This window comes from Carassius carassius, chromosome 23 (genome assembly GCF_963082965.1).
Source record: "Carassius carassius chromosome 23, fCarCar2.1, whole genome shotgun sequence".
In the NCBI taxonomy this organism is placed as follows: Eukaryota; Metazoa; Chordata; class Actinopteri; order Cypriniformes; family Cyprinidae; genus Carassius; species Carassius carassius.
Genome location: NC_081777.1, coordinates 18,895,907 through 18,917,569, shown reverse-complemented (window position 1 = coordinate 18,917,569; position 21,663 = coordinate 18,895,907). Strand labels below are relative to the sequence as shown.

General features: G+C 36.8%; 1 protein-coding gene across 2 annotated transcripts in view; it reads right to left on the bottom strand.

The window, feature by feature from the left end:
• The window catches only part of LOC132101433 (semaphorin-4B-like), a 71,053-nt gene extending 54,032 nt beyond the window's left edge, over positions 1-17,021 (bottom strand). Inside the window, exon 1 of one of the 2 annotated variants that reach the window (XM_059506388.1) lies at positions 16,861-17,021. The gene's annotated coding sequence lies outside the window, so the exon portion shown is untranslated. Of the gene's footprint in view, positions 1-5,247; positions 5,424-16,860 lie in introns of those variants that run through there. The other variant, XM_059506387.1, reaches the window with a different exon arrangement.
• Positions 17,022-21,663: the final 4,642 nt, after the last annotated feature.

Below are 21,663 nucleotides of genomic sequence, written 5' to 3'. Positions count from 1 at the left end.
CAGTGCGGTTAAAACTAGGTTAAAGTCCATTAATCAACTGGGGTTACTAATGAATGCCATTTTAACTACACAAACTCATACACATGTGATTCACATGTACATGCACACACACATACACATACCACATTCTCATCGGTGTAAGAGTCACGGACACGCTTTAGTGTCCTGCTCTGTTTAAAATAGACCTGCATAATACATGAAATGCAGACACGCAGTAGGAACAGGTGTTAGACAGAAGGTGTCAAAGTGTGTGTGTGTGTGATAGTGACAGGCAGCACACTAAGAAAACAGACATACTTGCCTCTGTGAATGACCATTAAAACTCCAAAAGTTTGTATGTTACAAAATCACATATTGTGTCATCCCAAAAAGCCCCCTCTGCTGATGGGATTTCTTTCTGTTTCTTTCTAACTTAAGGACAAACAGGCAAATACTAAGTTTTGGTCTGTTTCCAGCTCTGTAGCCAGTTCCCACGTAAAGCGTATTGGATAGAGAGAGAGAGCATGACTTGGAAAACCAGAGGGGAGGCCTGTGACGTCCCTTAAAGACGCATGTTTAAAGACTTCCCAGCAGTGAGCAAAAACACAGTGGCAGCTCTTCCCCCAGGCCTCCGATACTGCTTACTTTACAAGATTCAAGCTTCTGACTCACGTTCCCCCTGTCTGCCACCAACACATCATCCGTTTATTAGTTATTTTAGTGGTTAATGCAAGTTATCCCCTATGAAAGAAAGTTTAGCCAATCTGGTTTTAGATGGTCTCCTAGCCTGGCCAACTCATGTTTGACAAGTTTAGCTGGATGACAAACTGGATTACCAGCCTGACTAGCCAAAAATCCCTTTAAAACCACTCAAAAGACAGTCTGGGAAGCCAGCTAAGTCCAGACTGGTTTAAAGTTTGTGTGAGTGTGTGTGTGCTCTTGTTTTTGTGACATAACAGGACACAACTTTGTATAATGACATGGGTATGACAGGTATTACAAGGAGAGGGTGACTTACGAGGACATAACCCATGTCCCCATTTCTCAAAATGCTTATAAACCATACAGAATTAGTTTTTTGAGAAAGTAAAAATGCATAGAGTTTCCTGTGAGGGTTAGGTGTAGGGTTGGTGTAGGGCCATAGAATATACAGTTTGTACAGTATAAAAACCATTACGCCTATGGGATGTGCCCACTTTTCACAAAAACAAACATGTATGTGTGTGTGTGTGTGTGTGTGTGTGTGTGTGTGTGTGTGTGTGTGTGTGTGTGTGTGTGTGTGTGTGTGTGTGTGTTCTAAAACAAGCTTTGGAGACCAAGCAAACTCAGATCAGCAAAAAACAATGTTAGGTGGTTTAAGATATTTTAAGACAACTTAGACCAGCAAACCATCATAGACTAGTTTAGGGGTTTAGCAGAGATAACTTAACCTCTTAAGATCCTGCAGCCTCATTTGAGGACATTATATTTTATGAATTTCTCCGAGACTGTGCATGCCACAGTTTTAAGTCTGAATGTCTTGTACAGAGCACATTCAGGGCTTTGACATTCCAAATTGGATGTTTCACCATGAACCTTTCCTTGGTCTTCAAAAATGTCTGAAATTTAATTTAGTGACACTCTTATGGAAATAGCCCAGCCTAGCCTAGCTGGATTAAGATAATTTCTAGTCCAGCTCAGCTGGTGTTTAGCTAGTTTAGCCAAGCAGCAATCTGGTCTAACAGACTGACCAGCTGAGCAGTGTCCAAAACCCATTTAAAACCAGCCTGGGAGACCAGCTAAGACCAACAAAACCAGTTTCGGCTGGTTTAAGACCATTTTTAAGACAACTGAGACCAGCAAAACATCTTAGGCTGGTTTAAGGATTTAGTAGAGATAGAATAATCACACAGCTTTCAATGTTTAAAAAAAATGCCTAAACTAGCCCAAACTTGTTTGTTGCTCTTAGCTGGTTTAAGATGGTCTTCCAGTCTGGCCAAGCTGGTGTTTACTTAGTTTAGCTGAGTAGCCAACTGGTCTTACAGCTGAAAAGACCCCAAAAGCCCACTAAAACCAGCCAACAGTCTTGTCAAAAATGGTCTCTCAGCCTGACCAGGCTGGTGTTTATCTAGTTTAGTTGAGATGAAAAAATTAAATAAAAACTTTCTAAAAACAACCAATAGACTACTGTGACTAAGCTGACAACAAGCTCCAACAAGCAAACCAGCTTTATTTTTCCAGCAAGAGTGGCGCAATAACAGATCTACTATGGAAGGCCAACTAAGACCAGCAGACCAACTCATTTATTATTTATAAAGCTCTAATAAGGCATTCCCAGCATTCTTAGCATATTTTTTCAGTTTTAGTGATATGAAATGTAACGTATTACAGAAAAATATCACTTCAAGTATACAAGATGTTTATTTGTGAGGAGATTGTTAAGGAATGTCACATAGACCTATAACTGTCAGAAGTTATGACATGGAAAAAGGGATTGTGTTTGTGTGTTTTACTGTTTGTGCCTCAACAGTGTCGCAACACTTGGGAGAATTTGAGCTCCTGCCAGAAGAATCTAGGAGCAAATAAGACTAGTGCTTATTTACATTCCTTGATTCTACGACCAGAGCATATAACTGACCCAGTTCTTTAATCCATCTCTTACTAACACACACATACAGAGGCAGGTATATAGTAGCCAGCCAAGCATGAGAAATCAAAGCTAATGCTGGAAAAACAGCTCTGGGATCTGATGACTGGGATGAGAAACAGGTGGTGCACAGAGGCCTGAGAATGGAGAGCTTTATATCAGGTAAAGATACTACAAAGAGATACAGCCTTTGCCTGTCCTGCTTTTGCTCTTGACCTAATATTTAACAGACTGCTGCTACAAAGTCAGCAGTTTCTTTTTTTCTGTGTGTCTTGTTCTTATTCTTTCCAAGCTGGTGGTAGCTTGTTTAAAATTTTCTCCCAACCTGACTAAGATGTTCTTAGTTGGTTTAAGATGGTCTTCCAACATGTTGAAGTTGGTCTTAAGCTGATAACCCAGATTTAATATTTGAAAAGGGCCCAAAACAATGCAAAAAGCAGTCTGAGAGGCCAACTAAGACCAGAAAACCAGCTTATGGTGGTTTAAGTTGGTCTCCAAGTCTGGCCAAGCAGGAGTTTAGCTGAGCAGCTAATTGATCTTACAAATCACAAAATGTATAGGCTGGTTTAAGATGTTTTTAAGGTAACAAAAACCATCAAACCAGCAAACTCAATGCTTAAAAATAAGGTGTAAAAGATCTATATACCAGCTTGCTGGTTTGGTAGTCTTAGCTTTATTAAGATGGCCAAGCTGGTGTTTTGCTATAGCTGAGCAGCCAGCAGGTTTTACAGTCTTATAGACCAAATAAGATCAGCTAACCAATTTAAAAATGGCAGTTTTTTTTAATTGTCTAAATGTTTTAAAAGGGCCAAGCAGCTTGTCCAATTGTCCATTTAAATGCATTACCTGACTTTTAAATTCTGTTGTCTAATAGTTTATTGTGTTGTATTGTGTGTGACTGGAGATGTAGTCAGGCTGTGCACTATTGATATAACAGGCACCGATTTTTACCAGCTAGCCAAAATGTTTCTGACAGCCTCAAACAGGCTGACCATTGTCAAGGCTCCTGTAGCCAGAATGATATTGCCAGCCGCTGTCTTAATGTATCAGACCAAAGAAAAACACAGAAGAAAGGCTTAAAGTACAATCATTTCAACTCTTCCTGATGCTCTTCTTTCATGTCATATTTTCCACCACTATACCTCCTCTGTCAAGCACCAAACTTTCCAAAAAGTTTTCCAAAAATTACCATTCCTTCAAAGTCTTCACAGAGAAGTATAAACGGCATGAACGTGCAGCTCTTTGAAGATGGCTAAAATTTCTGTGTTTGTTACCGTTCCCTACTATTCTTGAGTGGACTGGAGTGGTTATCTCCCATGTGCAGATGTCCAAGCGGCTGGCCAAAAAGAAAAGAAAATCTCTCATTGGACATGAACTTCATGTGCAGATTCGCACTGATTGCACATATGCACATGAATACAAACATCATCATCTATGATGATCTCACTACCAATGCTGGGATCTTTATATTTAAGACCAAACCAAATATGTTCTTTCTGTGGAACACAAAAGTTTTAACCATTTTTTAACCAACCAGTTTTAACCATTTTTATCCTTAGAATGAAAGTGAGTGGGGTCCAAAATAACATGAATAGTTTCATTGTTTTGCCAAAAATGCTGAGACATTTTTCTAAATATCTTGTGTTCCACAAAAGAAAGACAGTCATGCAGGGTCATGCACAACATGAGGATAAGTAAATGATGACAAAATATATTTTTAATATATTTTTAAATCCACCACGTAAAGCGTCATGTAGTATTATCATGTAATTCAAATTAATATTCCATCCCAAATCCCATTTACTGAGAAAACCAACCCACATATGTCAAAAATATATATTTCCCTGAAATGGTTTCATATTTCCTTCTGTGGAAGGCTTTGATTTGTAATGCATTAATAGTCACTAATCTATGGATGACTACCAGTGCAAAACAAGAAAGAAGTTTGTGTTTCCAACAAACACCTGCAGTATTCACTCATGCCCTTGACCCAATCACAGATCCCCAAAGTTGCCAAAACCACATGATCTTCTAATGGAGAACCTCACACTTCTCACTTTCCAAATTTCCCTTTGCTTGCTAAGCCCCATCTAGAGTTCATGGAAAGTTTCTTCACGCCGACGCCGCTGCCTGCCACATATGCTCCCGTTTTCTGGCAGAGAGTGTGCACAAGGTTACTAAACTCCACAGCTCAAGAGACAGAGCTTTAAGCTTCTCCAAGTCAAACTCCAAGAGCTCATACACACCAGCCAACCCAAACTGCAACACACCCTGCAAAACTGATCGTTTGAAACCAAACCCAAACAAAATTGAGGCACTTGAGGCATGCATACAAACAGAAGCAGACTGAGCTCGCTGTTCTGTGATCCGCTACGACCGGCTATCACCTTGCAGATAAGGTCTTACAGTAGAGGGATTGTCTTGTGTCAGCACACACTCTCCCCATCCATCCCTCCCGTCCCAGCAGCCCCTTGCAATAACAAACCCCCATGCAGCCACGCTACTTGCCTGGAGCATCTAACAGGAGTGTAGTGCTATAAAACCCTCCCATTTGCACACAAACTAAACACTCCCGCAGACACCAATCAATCATTAACAGCAACCAGTTAAAGGCACTGAAGAAAGAAGAGTTGAGTACTTACTCTCTTTGAGACACAGGTTTCCAACTCATTTCTCAAAGGAAAAAAGAAATCCCAATGGAAATCAGAGTCCTTGAGAATTTGTCAGTAGATCCAGCTTTGAGACTGCTAGAATCAGCTGTTTATAGGTCTGGATGTTGGATCAGTAGTACAGCGCTCACACTCATGCTCTGTCTGCTGCTGTGACTGAATGTGTATCTGACACGCTGGTGTAGTAAAGCCTCCCTCTGGCTTAATCACTGCTCCTCCCCTCATGCTCGCATAGTAAGAGAAGCAAAGAGAAAGTAGTTAGTAGTTACTTAAACTTGAATCTTCCTCTTGGAAACTTCAGCTTCCAACAAACACCACTTTCCAAGCTTAAATGATCTGAACTAGTTAAAAGCTTTCATAATAAATGAAGAAAAATAAAACCAAAGGGCGAGGGGAAAGTTGAATTGAAGTGTTATAAATTTAAAAGCTATTTCAAACTATGTTCTTTAAAAGTAGAGTAAGAGTTTAGTTTCTGATACGAAAGAAAACAGAGTAACTATATTCAGTGTTTGGGGGAGGAAATGTAAAAGTTCAAGAACTTTGGGAAACATGATCGAACACTATCCTAAATATTTTAAGGGGCATATGTCCTCCTCAGTGTGCATAATTAAATTAAATTCATAAATTATAATACATTTAATGATATTAATAATTAATAAATAAGTAAATTAATACTGAAAAATAAATACATTAAAGATTAGTATAGTAGTGATAGTGGAAGTACTAAATGTAAAAGTAATAATTTGATAAACCACATTCCAATGTATTTTAATATACTAGTATTGGAGCATAGGGTCCCCTCAGTTTTGATGATGATGATTATTATTATTATTATTATTTAATAGTACATAGGGTCCCACAATGTATTTGGTGGACTTAACTACTATGTAATCACATAAAAAAAGAACAATGCACTTATTGTATTCATATTGTATTGCAAAACACTTTTTTCTGCTATTGAGGTGCGATGTAAGGTTAGGGACAGGTTTGGTGATATGGGTTGGTTTAAAGATGGGTTTAGGTGTAAGGGATGCATTTTTAGAATTTAAGTACAATGTAATAACATGTATGTACCCAATAAGTGCATTGTATCAAATGATTAATTTAAATGTAAGTACATAGTACTAAAGGCAACCAAACACCATGCATAGAAATAATTAGTAATGTTTCTTTGGTTAAAAGCCCTTTGAATTACTCCTGTATATGAAATTGCTATACAAATAAATCTTAGCTATGATGGTTACAGTCACAGCACTGCAGTTCCTAATTAACATCTATAAAACACAATATGTGAGGACATAAGACTCCATAGTGTAGTTCAAAAAGGTCGTTATTTGAAACAAACACTCCTACAGTTCAACAGACACCGCTTGTCCTCGGCTCACATTACAGCTACTTACATACAACACCATAATAGTGCTGTTCTTGGCTGAGTGACAGTCACCTTCTAGCATGTGAGTGACAATAATCACAGAAATTATGCATTATAAAGCTTCTCCCAAACCACAGTATTTCCAATCACAGCCTAACGAGCCTGGGACACTTCTTTTTATGCGAGCTGTTAAAGAAGACTCACATCTGTGTTAAAACCAGTACTTAAAATGTCACTTAAATGCTTTAAACGGATGGTGCTGGAACAACTGAAAGATCTCAGTGACAAATCATCTAATCATGCCCTAGTTAACAAGGGAAGAGAACTATGGGGCTCAGTAGAGGAACAGTCACAGTTGGGAATCCCTGTGACTGAAATAGTCTGCTAATTATGTATTGAGGGGAAATGCTAAGCAGGCAGATGGAATGGTAGGTTTGGGGTGTCAGGCTTCGGGATGTCGTCATTAAGAGACGGGGACGAGCCAAATGCAGACACAAGCGTGTCATGAGAGCCGGGAAGCAGAGCTGAGCCACTTATCAGCCTCTTACTTACAGACGCCAGATGCAGACTGGGACTCCACCCCCTTTCTGTCCCTATATACCAGTCAAGCCTGGTCTACCATTATGCATCATGATCAAAAAGGAATACGTAAATCCCCAAAAAACGCTTGTTTTAGTCTAACCAGAGATGCTACAGACTACACTCTTAAAAATAAAGGTTCTTCATTGGCATCTATGGTTCCATGTTCAACATTCATGGAACCTTTCCACTGCACAAAAAAGTTATTTATAGTGGAAGAAGGTTAATTAGATTGTTAAAACGTTTATCACATTATGAAAATATTGTTCTTTTAAGAATTGTTTACTGAAAGGTTTTGTGGCAATGCAAAAATAGTTCTTCTATTGCATTACTGGAAAAGCCACTTTTTGGAATCTTTTGTATAGTATTAATTTTAATAATGGAATTTCAGAAAATAAGGAAGTAAAAAAAAAAAAAAAAAAAAGAATATTTTAAATTTACTTTCGTAAGTCAAGATGTGTTCTGGCAGGTTCAAACACCCACTATCATTTCCAACCACTTCCTTCCCATCATCCAGTTGTTGTTTGCATTTAGCTGTCAGTAATTTGGATTCAATTTCCTCTTTTTCTTATTTGCAAACTTTTGTTCAATCACTCTTGTGAAATCAAACACGAGCGGATCATCCTGTATGACACATCTAATCAAATCGTGCATCTACTTTGTTTAGACTTGCATGTAAAGATTCTGAAACAAACATTTTGTCATTTGACCCAAGAGCATCTGAATGCAAACTTCTTTAGAACTCTCCAGATCCACTAAGAAGTCTCTTTTTTCCCCCTCCGAACCTCTTGGTTGACTGATGTGGCGTGAACATCTTACAGACAGCTTGGCCGTGGTCCCCTTTGTCTCATGAAGTTAAACTCCCGGAGCTTCATGTATACCCAGAAAGGGGAAGCATTGACTCAAAAGTTTTCATCTCTGTTAATCTCTCTATAGGGGGTGTGTAACCCCCTAAATTGGAACACAGATTGGAGCTGTTTAGATTATTGAGAATTGACATCTTTAAAGGGATAGTTCACCCTTAAATGAAAATTTACAGAAAAGTTTCTACAAACTGGTATGACATTTTTTCTTCTGTGGAACACAAAATAAGACATTTTGAGAAATGAATCTTATGGACAAAAAAAGTTGAAACATCCCTCAAAAAATAAATAAATAAAAATAAATAAATAAATAAAAATCACACAGGATTTTGTTTATCCTCTTACATAAATAATAGATATACTGTATAAAAAAAAAATCAACAGTATAAAACACTGAAATAACCAGAGTGTCAATATTCTCATCAGTGACAAATAGTTATTCTGACCTCTATAGATTTGAATTGGTATTGCAATCATCCTCAGTCTTTTAGTGCTTTCACTTGTGAAATCACAAATTAGACTATTGTTGCAAATACTTCTTTTTCAAGCTGAAAATAACAAGAATTAGTGCATAGGTTTTAACCTGATTTGTTTTGATGTGAAGCGCCTTTCTCTTCTTTAAATCTGAAACAACAACTGTGTCTGTACAGAGACTGACAGATAGCCAACACCACAGGAGGTGACGGCAAAGCTCCATCTGAACAGGATTATGAGAATGAGACAAATAAAGATGCTTGGCTTATGTTGTATAAAGCACAACATTGATTACAGCTTCAGTCTGAAATTTGCTGAATGGGCATGTTTATATGTACGTAGTCTTTTGTCTTTATTTACATTGATAAATAAAAGATCAGGGCCTGTCTAATTGTGTTTAAAAGTAAGTGTATTGTTAAATTAATTTTGATTCTGATGTAATAAACCATCCAAAGCTGTTCTATAGACTAATAAACAATAACTTCAGTAACTTAATGTCTGTTAGTTTCCTCTACGGACCAATTTGTTCACTAAACACTAATTACAGGTTATGCCGATTACAGAGTTGTAGTGCTGATTACAGGTCAGTAAGAAAGAGAAAGTGGTACATCACATTGCTTTAAAACACTCCTGTTTAAGCTGTGACAAGCAGAATGTAAATCATCAGAATTCATTTCATATATAGTGGCATTAATCAAATCATTTATTTTTTTTACATACATTTGAGGGAGAATGTCTCCTGGGGTCCAGATTAAATTTTGACTGGTGAAAGATCAACACTTTTCAGTCTGTACTTTTCACATTTACTTTCATTTGGATGACTAATGTCCCACCCTCATAAAACCTTACAAGTTCTGCCATCAGCGTGTGTCGATGCCAGCACTCATCAAGAGCCCCCAGGCCTTTAAGCTTCTGTCTCTTATCTGCTTGTGAACCAAAAGTTACTGCAAACACTGCATTTCTGGTTACTTTAGTCAGCTGGAAAAATTAATTGGATTTGTATTTCTTTAGGATTACATACAATATACAAATACAAAAATGTATAATAAAATTATTATTTACATATTTTAAAACAAAATATTATACAAATAATATTATATATTTTTGTATTTTTACTATGTTTATTTATTTATGTATTTATTTATTTCAGAAATAATGATATCCAGTGTGGTGCTGGAGAAAACCAATTATTATTACATCATATAACAACAACATATAAACATAATAACAACCACAACAATATATATACAATTAAAAAACTGGGTAAAATTTTATATATATACATATATATATATACAAATGTATATTTATATTACATTATATATACATATATAAATGTATAAATAAATTATGATTTTTATTAGAATAAAATAAAATTAATAATAATAATAATTATTATTATTATTATTAGTATTGCTATTATTATTATTATCATCATCATCATTATTATTATTATTATTATTATTATTAATAATAATATATTAATAACTATATTGTTTGTTTTGTTTTTTTTGTTTTCGTTTCTGCACCAGACTGAATATTTTATGCAATTCTAAGAGATATAAAACAATATTATATCTTAACAATTTCAAGATATTACCACAAAATTGTTGCAAAAACAGAAAAAACTTCTCCTCATAAATGTCCATATCAAAGGAACCATGGTTTGCTTTCATCTGTCTGCCAGGACAAACAGATCATTTGTCGTCCCCCCTGCCCAGCTTCCCCCTCCTGTCAGTAAAAATTATTAACAGACAATAGTGGCGTTAGTTAAATGCTTCCCTGTTCATGGTAACACCTGATTTTGTTTAGGCCAATACCTGCATTCAGCAATACGTGCTTAAATTTCGGAACAAACTGACCTTGAGGTATGAAACAACAACTTTTGTTTAAAGTATAGCTCAAGTATTTGTTGCTTGACCTAAGTGTCCCTATACTGTCCCTGCGGTGAGGACACAGCTCAGGGAAATTACTTGTCATTCAAGTTATTCAGCAGGGCCAAGAGCGAACAGAAGTCTTGTATTTGAGCCAGACCTCAGGGGGTCTTCAAATAAAACACTAATTAACTCTATCAAATGAAAACAAAAAGCCTTGTTGCTCAACTTTCGCATACTGATGCCTGGTATGTGGCAAAAGTAGACAGGCCAAAAAAAAGAAAGGTTTTAATAACCAGGACAAGTCTTGAAAAAAGTGCAGCCGGGCATTTTTACTCTAGTGCTGCTGAGCCTGTAAAAGGAGCATCTGTTTTGTTTCAGCACAGCTGAGAGTAATGAACCTGTGCAAGCAATGGACCATGACTAAAAAAATCTTGGGGAGTCAATACTAGTTCTCAATATTCATATTACAGCCAAGGACACACACACACAAGGAAAAAAGACAGCACTACAGAGAAAATACAGATAAAATATGTATTTTCAGAGACTTTCTAGGTGTAGGTGTAATGACTTATATTAACAATATGTTTACTTTTAACTTACATTTTCACAATAACTTTTAAGCGCAAGACATATATTTACAGTATAATTCATATATTGCCACTCATCCCTATATAGTTTCTATTGTGACACAATCTTTTAAAGGGGTCATATAATGTGATTTCATGCTTTCCTTTCTCTTTGGAGTTTATGCACTCTTGGTGCATAAAGCGAAAATACTTTGTTTGGCCTTCCAAATGAGGACACAACTAGAAATCAGTGGTTAAGTTGTATTTAAAACACTGTTCCAGAACAGTTCAACCAAAATACTCAGATGTGTGTAGCACATTTTATGGAGGACTGTTTCCTGACCCTGGGAGACAAGACTACAATGTTCTGTTCTGTACAAATACAACTGTTCTGACTCACAGTCTGTAAGTACGTTTAGATATGTAAAGGATTTGCCACTATTGATTCAAACATGCGTTTTGAACAGTGTAGAGCAGCGGTTCTCAATTTCAGTCCTCGCACCCCCTGCTCTGCACATTTTGTATGTTTCTCTTACAGGTGTTGGTCATATAATTAGAATATCATCAAAGAGTTGATCTATTTCACCAATTCCATTCAAAAAGTTAAATTTGTATATTATATTCATTCATTACACACAGACTGATATATTTCAAATGTTTATTTCTTTTAATTTTGATGTTTATACAGTAACTGACAACTAAGGAAAATCCCAAATTCAGTATCTCAGAAAATTTGAACATTGTGAAAAGGTTCAATATTGAAGACACCTGGTGCCACACTCTAATTGGCTAATTAACTCAAAACACCTGCAAAGCCTTTAAATGGTCTCTCAGTCTAGTTCTGTAGGCTACACTATCATGGGGAAGACTGCTGACTTGACAGTTATCCAAAAGACGACCACTGACACCTTGCACAAGGAGGGCAAGACACAAAAGCTCATTGCAAAAGAGGCTGGCTGTTCACAGAGCTCTGTGTCCAAGCACATTAATAGAGAGGCGAAGGGAACGAAGAGATGTGGTAGAAAAAAGTGTACAAGCAATAGGGATAACCGCACCCTGGAGAGGATTGTGAAACGAAACCCATTCAAAACTGTGGGGGAGATTCAAAAAGAGTGGACTGCAGCTGGAGTCAGTGCTTCAAGAACCACTACGCACAGACGTATGCAAGACATGGGTTTCAGCTGTCGGATTCCTTGTATCAAGCCACTCTTGAACAAGAGACAGCATCAGAAGCATCTCAATTCAAAAAGGACTGGACTGCTGCTGAGTGGTCCAAAGTTATGTTCTCTGATTAAAGAAAATTTTGCATTTTCTTTGGATATCAGGGTCCCAGAGTCTGGATGAAGAGAGGAGAGGCACACAATCCACGTTGCTTGAGGTCCAGTGTAAAGTTTCCGCAGTAAGTGATGGTTGGCGGTGTCATGTCATCTGATGGTGTTGGTCCACTGTGTTTTCTGAGGTCCAAGGTCAATCAGCCATATACCAGGAAGTTTTAGAGCACTTCCTGCTTCCTGCTGCTGACCAACTTTATGGAGATGCAGATTTTATTTTCCAACAGGACTTGGCACCTGCACACAGTGCCAAAGCTACCAGTACATGGTTTAAGGACCATGGTATCCCTGTTCTTAACTGGCCAGCAAACTCGCCTGACCTTAACCCCATAGAAAATCTATGGGGTATTGTGAAGAGGAAGATGCGATATGCCAGACCCAACAATGTAGAAGAGCTGAAGGCCACTATCAGAGCAACCTGGGCTCTCATAACACCTGAGCAGTGCCACAGACTGATCGACTCCATGCCACGCCGCATTGCTGCAGTAATTCAGGCAAAAGGAACCCCAACTAAGTATTGAGTGCTGTACATGCTCATACTTTTCATTTCTTATACTTTTTATATGGCCAATATTTCTAAAAATCCTTTCTTTGTATTGGTCTTAAGTTATATTTTAATTTTCTGAGATACTGAATTTGGGATTTTCCTTAGTTGTCAGTTATAATCATCAATTTTTCAAAGGAATAAACATTTGAAATATATCAGTCTGTGCGTAATAAATGAATATAATATACAAGTTTCACTTTTTGAATGTAATTAGTGAAATAAATCAACTTTTTGATGATATTCTAATTATATGACCAGCACCTCTATGGCTTCAGATGTTTGTTCTAATCGAACGCAAGTGCCCTGTGAAGTGGGCCTTACAGGGTATTTCGCCATGATTCCAGTTTGAAGCGAAGGTATATGTTCCATTCAAAGTGCATTGAAGTGTGCAAGACAAATATAGCAGACAAATCAGCGTACATTTTGCTTTTCGGACTGATGAGCTTTGTTAAAAACGACATGTTTCAGAAAGGTTACAAAGGTCCTACTTAGTGGACCTTTGTGTTGAGCACTTAAACACTGGCATGCACAAGTACCCATGGACTCAAAATCAGGATTCAAATGGATAGTGTGCGCAGATATTAGTGTGACTGTACTAATGACAAAAATGACATCATCTGAACTCTCCGTGAGTGGAACACGAACAAGGAAAGTCTGGCTTTAAGAGTCATCATAATTAAAGTGGCATTGCATGTACTGTATCTTTCCCAGAGGGCGATATCAGAATGCACTGGGATGACCTCAATGAAAAACTAAAACCTTAGCATGGTGGATGACACAAGTCAATCATTAAAATGCTGTCACTTTTTCAACTCACTTTTTTTGCCTTGTAATACAGATTCAAATCAGTTTCACAGCAGTTAACAGAATTTAACAGAATCAGTAATGCAAACTTCTTCAAATATGAGACAAATTCTAATTCTGCTGTAAAGCAGCTCTAAAGAAGACAACAGTGTCTTTATTCAGCTCAATTTAGTGATTCAGTTCAATAACTGTGGAAAGTTCATCAGTTATGAAGTAAGTTCAATTCAGCTAAAAGCAGCTCTACAGAAGGCAATAGTGTCATTATTCAGCTCATTTCAAGTTTTGTTCTCATCCAGTAGTGTCAGTGCAGTCAAATTGATAATATTACTGAATATTAAGTGTCTTTTAAAATCAGAACCAAGCCAAAGGCGACAGGCAAAAAACCCAAACTTCATCAGGTGACAGAAATGGAGAAAAACCTAGGGAGAAACAAGGCTCAGTCAGTGGACAATTTCTCCTCTGGCCATAATGAACAAACACAGTGTGATATTGGGAGGCCAACCAAGATCAGCCAAACGATGCTTAAAATGCTTTATTTCAGCATTAAATCATTAAAAATGTTATTTGTGTACTGTAAGAAGGAAAAAAGTATTGTCTATGTAAAACTTCAAATCATCCACTTCCAACTGCAAAAGTACATTTAAAAACAATCAGATGGTTTGCTGGTCTTAGTTACTTTAGTAGCCTAGCCTAGAGATTTTGGAAACTGTATGGCACTTTTAGCCAGATAAATCCAGCAACCCAGCTTAGGCCGACTTAAGCAGGTTTTTAAACAGAGCTGAGGTTTATAATTAACAGAACTGACTGATTGCTCAATGCAATGCTGACACACAAATTTGCAATTTACTACCCACACAATGTCTGTCCATTCAGAGGACTTTGTCCTGGTTTCTAGCTTGTGAATGTGTGAGATAAACAATACTGCAATGACACAAAGACACTGTCAAGACCGCTAAGCTAACAATGCTACACATAGGGCCATACGATCTGTAGCTTCAGCCAGACTAAACAGCACTCCTCCAGAGACTCCCTGACCTTGCAGAATATTAGGGGACACACAATCCAACTATAATGCAACATGGAAGTAAAATCAATGGAGGACACCCCCTTCAACCAGCTCAACTTTAAGATCTCCAGCAACTTCTTTGCAGTAAAAATCACCTGCTGCAAAGCTAAAGCCTGGCATACGCATCTTTGCGAAGGGACACTAAGCGTCTTAGAGTCAAAATGTCTGTCGAAAGACTTCAACTGCAACATTACGACTGTGAAATTTAGACATATCCTGGGGAAAAGCTGCTGGTTTTTTTTTTTTTTATTCAGGCTCACTGTCTGGTAGGAGAAAAAAATCAATAAAAACACTCACTGAGAAAACAGTTTTTTGGGCAACGCATGATACATGGACTAATCATTCTGGGAACATTCAGTCCATAGCCATTTCATGTCTTGCTTGTTGGACGGAGTGACAAAATGTAAGCTTTATCTTTTTTTAATAGAGAGAGGACTCAGGTTAGTGTGCTTCTTTTGGACACTTTGGATCAATTTATTGATGTGTAGAATATGTGAATGTGAAGCAACGCTCACATATTCCAGCCTCTCACAGATAAAGCGTGCTAGCTGCAGGAGCCAACCACATCCTGAGTAAACATAACCTTCTCCCCGCTGGGAAATCATAAATTGACCCCCAACAAGCCCACATGGTCCCATTCCACCAATCACAGTGGGCCATTTTTTCTCAGGTCTGCAGATTTTACAGATCCTCATCACAAAAGAAAATCTTTACCCTATTTGATTCTGACATTGAGACTAGCCTACTGTTTCTTTGATGAACCCCAGAGGACTTTTAAAATGCACATACCATTAATCTGTCTGAAATCTACAACTGCTCAGGTTGAAAAAGAGCAAATTAAGATTTTGAAAGTCTGGATTAGAAGCTACAACTATAATGCAGGAGATTTGTATTCACACAGTGCAGTAATTACTCGAACTTGGCCAATCAATTATTTATGCAAAATTGACATGGAGGCTGCTGGTATACTTTCTGTCTCCTGATATAACAGGGAAAAATCCTCTGGATAAATTAGTCATGACCACATATGCACGTGGAGCAGTCCAGACACATGAAATATTAAAAAAAGAAAAGAAACAGACAAAGTGCAGGATTTCACAGTGAGCGAAAACACTGTTAACTTGTACTGTATATTTAAAACAAACAAACAAACAAACAAACAAAAAATATATTTATATACATACATACACATGCGCAAATAAACATTTTAATTATAATTATTACAACAAAAAAAAAATAAACTTACTTGAATATGTTTATGCATTATATTTAATATTGCATTATTTTTTAAATTATATCTAATGTTATTTAATTCATTTTTTATACAGCTGGAATATAACATGACAAAAAATACTGGCAATTATGTAAACAGAATTCACCAGCTGTGTTTGAGCACATCATAGAAGGAAAGAAAGAAAAAAAAAATGCAAGAGCTGCAAGAGGGGCTTTACCCTGTCCATAGTATGAAGCATTGTCCACGCACACACCCTGTCCCTCATGCATAAATATGCAGGAAAATCAATCTACATGTCACATTCATGCTGAAACAGGAAGATATTTCCCACATTAGCTCAGCATAATTTACAAGTCTTAGTGGACAAAGTAATAAAACCTTAACCAAAAAGCACCAAAACCAATCACAGCTGCAAGTTCACCTGTTCATTTAAACCTTCAGAATGGATCTTCATTGTGGCTTGAAAGTAAAAACATCTGTTTTAGATGTTCTTACTTTCAAGCCACAATGAAGATCCATTCAGAGCACAGTTCTCCTCTGAAAAAGCTGCAGTCCAGGTGATATGCTGACCCAGCTATGAGCCAGCACAGGAATCCATCCCTTCCTAACCATGGTAACCAACACCTTACTAGAAGCGGTGCGTGCGTGCATGCGTGAGAGCCGCTAGAGAGGAGAGCTGACCGCGGCAGCCTCAGGAAACCAAATTCAATCTATTGCCATGGCACCGGTGCTGCGGTGACAGCAGGCTTTCAGCATGCAGACCTTATCATTCAGCTTTTCAGCAGACCCTAAGCCCAAAACCCCTGTCTTGCCTCGCTCCCTTTCTTTTAAAACCTGCAACACATGTCATTTGTCAGCTTGGAGAGAAATTACCTTGGCCGATGAGAGAGAGGGTCTTTTCCGCAAGCAGGCGAGTCCCAGCCGTCACAGCCAGAAGAGGAACAGTAGCTCTGCAGGGATCCCCAGAGATGCCCAAGGCTGCAGCTCACACAGCACAGCACATACAAACGCCAGCCACCACCAGCACCAGCAGCAGCAGAGGCAGCGGCAGAGGGTGGGAGGAAGAGTGAGAGAGGCAGTGAGAAAGCAAGAGAAAGAGAGAAAGGGGGAATGAAACACAGCAGAGGGGGGCTGCTCATTCTGAGGCAGCCAGGCACATTACATCATTGCTTTCCACTCCTGAAGAGGCAGAGCTGAGGAGAGGGGAGAGGAGACACTCCCCTTTACACCTTCTGTCTGATAACGTAAGTCTGTTAGTACAGAACCTGCAGAGGAAAAATACACTGCAGCCGGCTCATACTGCAGTTATAAAATGGATTATCATCAGATTGAGATGTATTTAAGGTTTATGCACAATGGTTTTACATATGTACACAAACACACCCATTTTGGCATCGGTAATGGATTGCAGGATTGATATATATATATATATATATATATATATATATATATATATATATATATATATATATATATATATATACAGTACAGACCAAAAGTTTGGAAACATTACTATTTTTAATGTTTATGAAAGAAGTTTCTTCTGCTCATCAAGCCTGCATTTATCGATAAAAAATACAGAAAAAACAGTAATATTGTGAAATATTATTACAACTTAAAATAATAGTTTTCTATTTGAATATACTTAAAAAAAAAAAAAAATTATTCCTGTGATGCAAAGCTGAATTTTCAGCATCATTACTCCAGCCTTCAGTGTCACATGTAACATCCAGTCTATCACATGATCATTTAGAAATCATTCTAATATTCTGATTTATTATGAGTGTTGGAAACAGTTCTGCTGTCTATATTTGATGAATAAAAGGTTAAAAAGAACTGCATTTATTAAAAAAAAATTCTAATAATATATATTATAATAATATATTTTCTTTACTATCACTTTTTATCAATTTAACACATCCTTGCTGAATAAAAGTATTGATTTTAATAAAAAAAAGAAAGAAAAAAAAAATACTGACCCCAAATTACTGACCAGTAGTGTATATTATTACAAAATATTTATATTTTTAAAACATAGCTTCTTTTTTTTTTTTTTTACTTTTTATTCATCAAAGTATCCTAAAAAAGCATCACATGTTCTGAAAAAATATTAAGCAGCAGAACTTTTTCCAACTTTGATAATGAATCATCATATTAGAATGATTTCTAAAGGATCATGTGATAATGATCCAAAAAAAATTCAGCTTTGCATCACAGAAATTAATGATAATTTAAAGTATAATAAATTTAAAAACAATTATTTAAAATTGTAATAATATATCACAATATTACATTTTTTTCTGTATTTTTGATTAAATAAATGCAGGCTTGATGAGCAGAAGAAACTTCTTTCAAAAATATTAAAAATAGTAATGTTTCCAAACTTTTGGTCTGTACTGTATATATATATATATATATATATATATATATATATATATATATATATATATATATATATATATATATATACATATATATATCAAAGCAAATAAGCATATTGTAACAACCATGTAGAAACATTAGAAACCAAATCAAATCATCTTAGCAACAACATAGCAGTATGCAAAAAAAATAAAAATAAATAAATAAATATATATATATATATATATATATATATATATATATATATATATATATTTTTTTTTTTTTTTTTTTTTTTTTTTTACTTTTTTCAATGTATAACACTATATTTTTTACTATACTACATTTGCATTCAATTACTAAAAAACTAGTTACCGCTGCTGATAGGGTGTTTCTAACACAGCAGGAGAGACTTCTTTTTCATCATTGTGTCTGCTTCATTACTCTCAGTCTATTTTTTCCTATTTTTGAAAGTCATGAAAACTCTATCATGGAGTTTTTATTTTGCTATTTCAGCAAACAGGAATGAATATATATATATTAGATGTAGATTCCCATTCACCGCTATAGAAGTTTAACCAACTATGATGACTTCTGCTTCCGTGAAACCTAAAAATGTGAAAAGAGTCCATTGTGGTGTGGAGTTTTGGGCAAGCAAGCATCACTCAAATATCTGCATTGCTTTTAAATGGAATCAGGAGTGGCCTGTTTTTTGCCAAAGTGCCTTCAAGGATATAGAGCAGTTTAAGGCCAGTAAGCGAGGGGCCGGTGTGGAAGTATGTGGTCACAGCGGTTGGCTGATGGTCCAGAGAGACAGTGCCGTCCCCACCCACCACCAAACTGCTCATGCCTGCAAGCCAACACTCACAACACATCAGAGTTTACCGACACATGAACTTTTTTCCAAAGGGAGTACGAGAAGAAAAACTAAATCTGAGCAATACTTAATGGGTTAGTTCACCCAAAAATGAAAATTATGTCATTAATGACTCACCCTCATGTTGTTCCAAACCCGTAAGACCTCCATTCATCTTCGGGACACAGTTTAAGATATTTTAGATTAAGTCCGAGAGCTTTCTGTCCCTCCACTGAAAATGTGTGTACGGTCTACTGTCTACTGTCCATGTAAGAAAAACATCATCAAAGTAGTCCATGTGACATCAGAGGGTCAGTTAGAATTTGTTGAAGCATCAAAAATACATTTTGGTCCAAAAATGACGACTTTATTCAGCATCGCCTTCTCTTCCGGGTCTGTTTTGAGTGCGACTGCTGTGACAGTTGACGTACGACGCTGTTGACGTGTGATCTTTATATACCATACATACATTTTCAATGGAGGGACAGAAAGCTCTCAGACTAAATCTAAAATATCTTAAACTCTGTTCCGAGGTTGGGTGAACTAACCCTTTAAGACTCCACATGTATAAGACATGGGTGGATCCCGTTTGATTACACAGTCATATGCAAACAACAAATTGAATTGAAAAAAGAAAGAGCAGATACTAGTTATACACTACCTGTCAACATTTTTGGAAAATTAGGATATTTTAATGTTTTTGTCTCTTTAACTCATCAAGGTTGCATTTATTTGAAAAGTACAGTAAACTGTTATATTGTGAAATATCACAATTTAAAATAACTATTTCATATTTTAATATATTTTAAAATGTAGTTTTTTTCCTGTGATGACAAAGCTTTCTCACAATACTGACTTTTTTTCTCAGAAATACATGATACAGTATAAACTTTCAATAGTGCGTTAAAAAGTCAGAGTTGTGAGATATAAACTTGCAATTAGATTTTCTTTTTTCTCAGAATTTTGTGATATAATCTCACAATTGCAAGTTAGAATAACAGGACATAAACCCACAACTGTGAGAAATAAAGTCAGAATTCCAAAATAAATACTCGCAGTTCTAACATTTTTGCTCACAAATGCAAGTTTGTCCTGTACCTCAGAATTCAGACTTTTTTTCTCGTAAATGCAAGTTTTGTTATCTTGCAATTCTGACTTTCTTTTTTTCTTTATCTGGATTGTGAGATATAAAGTTATTTATATAGTTATGAAGTCCAATTCAGAGAGAGAGAGAAAAAAGACTGACATGTTCTCATAATTGCGAGTTTATATCTCACTATTCTAGGAATTGCATGTTATAAAGTCAGATTTGCGAGACATAAACTTATTTTCCAAACTTTTGCCTGGTAGTATAAGTGGAGCTAGCAATTTAATGACAATCCATCAATCAATCAATCAATCAATATTTATTGTATATATTTTTTATATAATTAATTTAAACTAAATTAATTTGTTTAATTAAAAGCCCATTTATAAGTCATCAGAAGATTTCCTTACAGCACGTGTACTTGTGTCACATCCTCATACCGTGAGACAGGGGATTTGGAAAGAGCCTGACATAGCACCTTTTGTCAGGCAGCAAAAAACACCATTTTCTTTCCCAGCTGGAGAAGCCTGGCTGCGACTTGCTTTGCGGAGAGCCCAGCCGACCCGGCTATTATCTGCAGATTGCAGCCAAGCACTGACAGACAGATTTCAGAGTTGTCTTAGCAAAAGCAAAACCACTTTACATCAAAGTGATAAACATTATAAAAACAGGGAGCCTCTACTATCATTCCATTCAAAGGTTCACCTCCACACAGACCTCCCAACAGGGCTTTCCAATATTTGTGTTTCCCTCATTCTGCTCGGCTTTGCGGTTAGATGGAGTCTCCTGCCTTTTAGGGCAACAATCATAAGACAAACTGCTGTCTGAGCCTGAGCAACACAGAGCCAGCTAATGAAAACACAGTCCTTTTTGTTCTGAAGCAGACCTAACTAAGTGATCGTGATTTATTTGTGCTAATTCCACACTCTTCAAAAAAGCCATTGATTCATAGCAAACAAGATCTCCCCAACAAATAGAGCAGGCCTGTTTCGGATGAATGGCCTCAGTTGTTTTCACTGGCACTTGATTTCATAGAAGCATTTTTTTCTCAATAGTGGCAGCTGTTGGTCAATCGATGGAGGGTTTGAAGAAGAAATCATGGCCTTTTGCTGCAGTGCACTCTTGACTGGGTAAGCGGCAGATGTTATTGCTCAAACTCTCGGAGATAGAGGATGATATTGACAGCGTTTAGTGTCCTCTGTGGAATGCAGTGTGTAATGCATTCTTTCCTCTATCCTATCAGTTCGCAACATGATGCAAAACAATCACCTTTTTTTCCCCCTGCCAAATATTTCATGAGTATTGTCCTTTTAGCTGGGCATTATTGACATCTGACAGTACCTCTGACAGTCCATGAGAAAAAGACAGATAC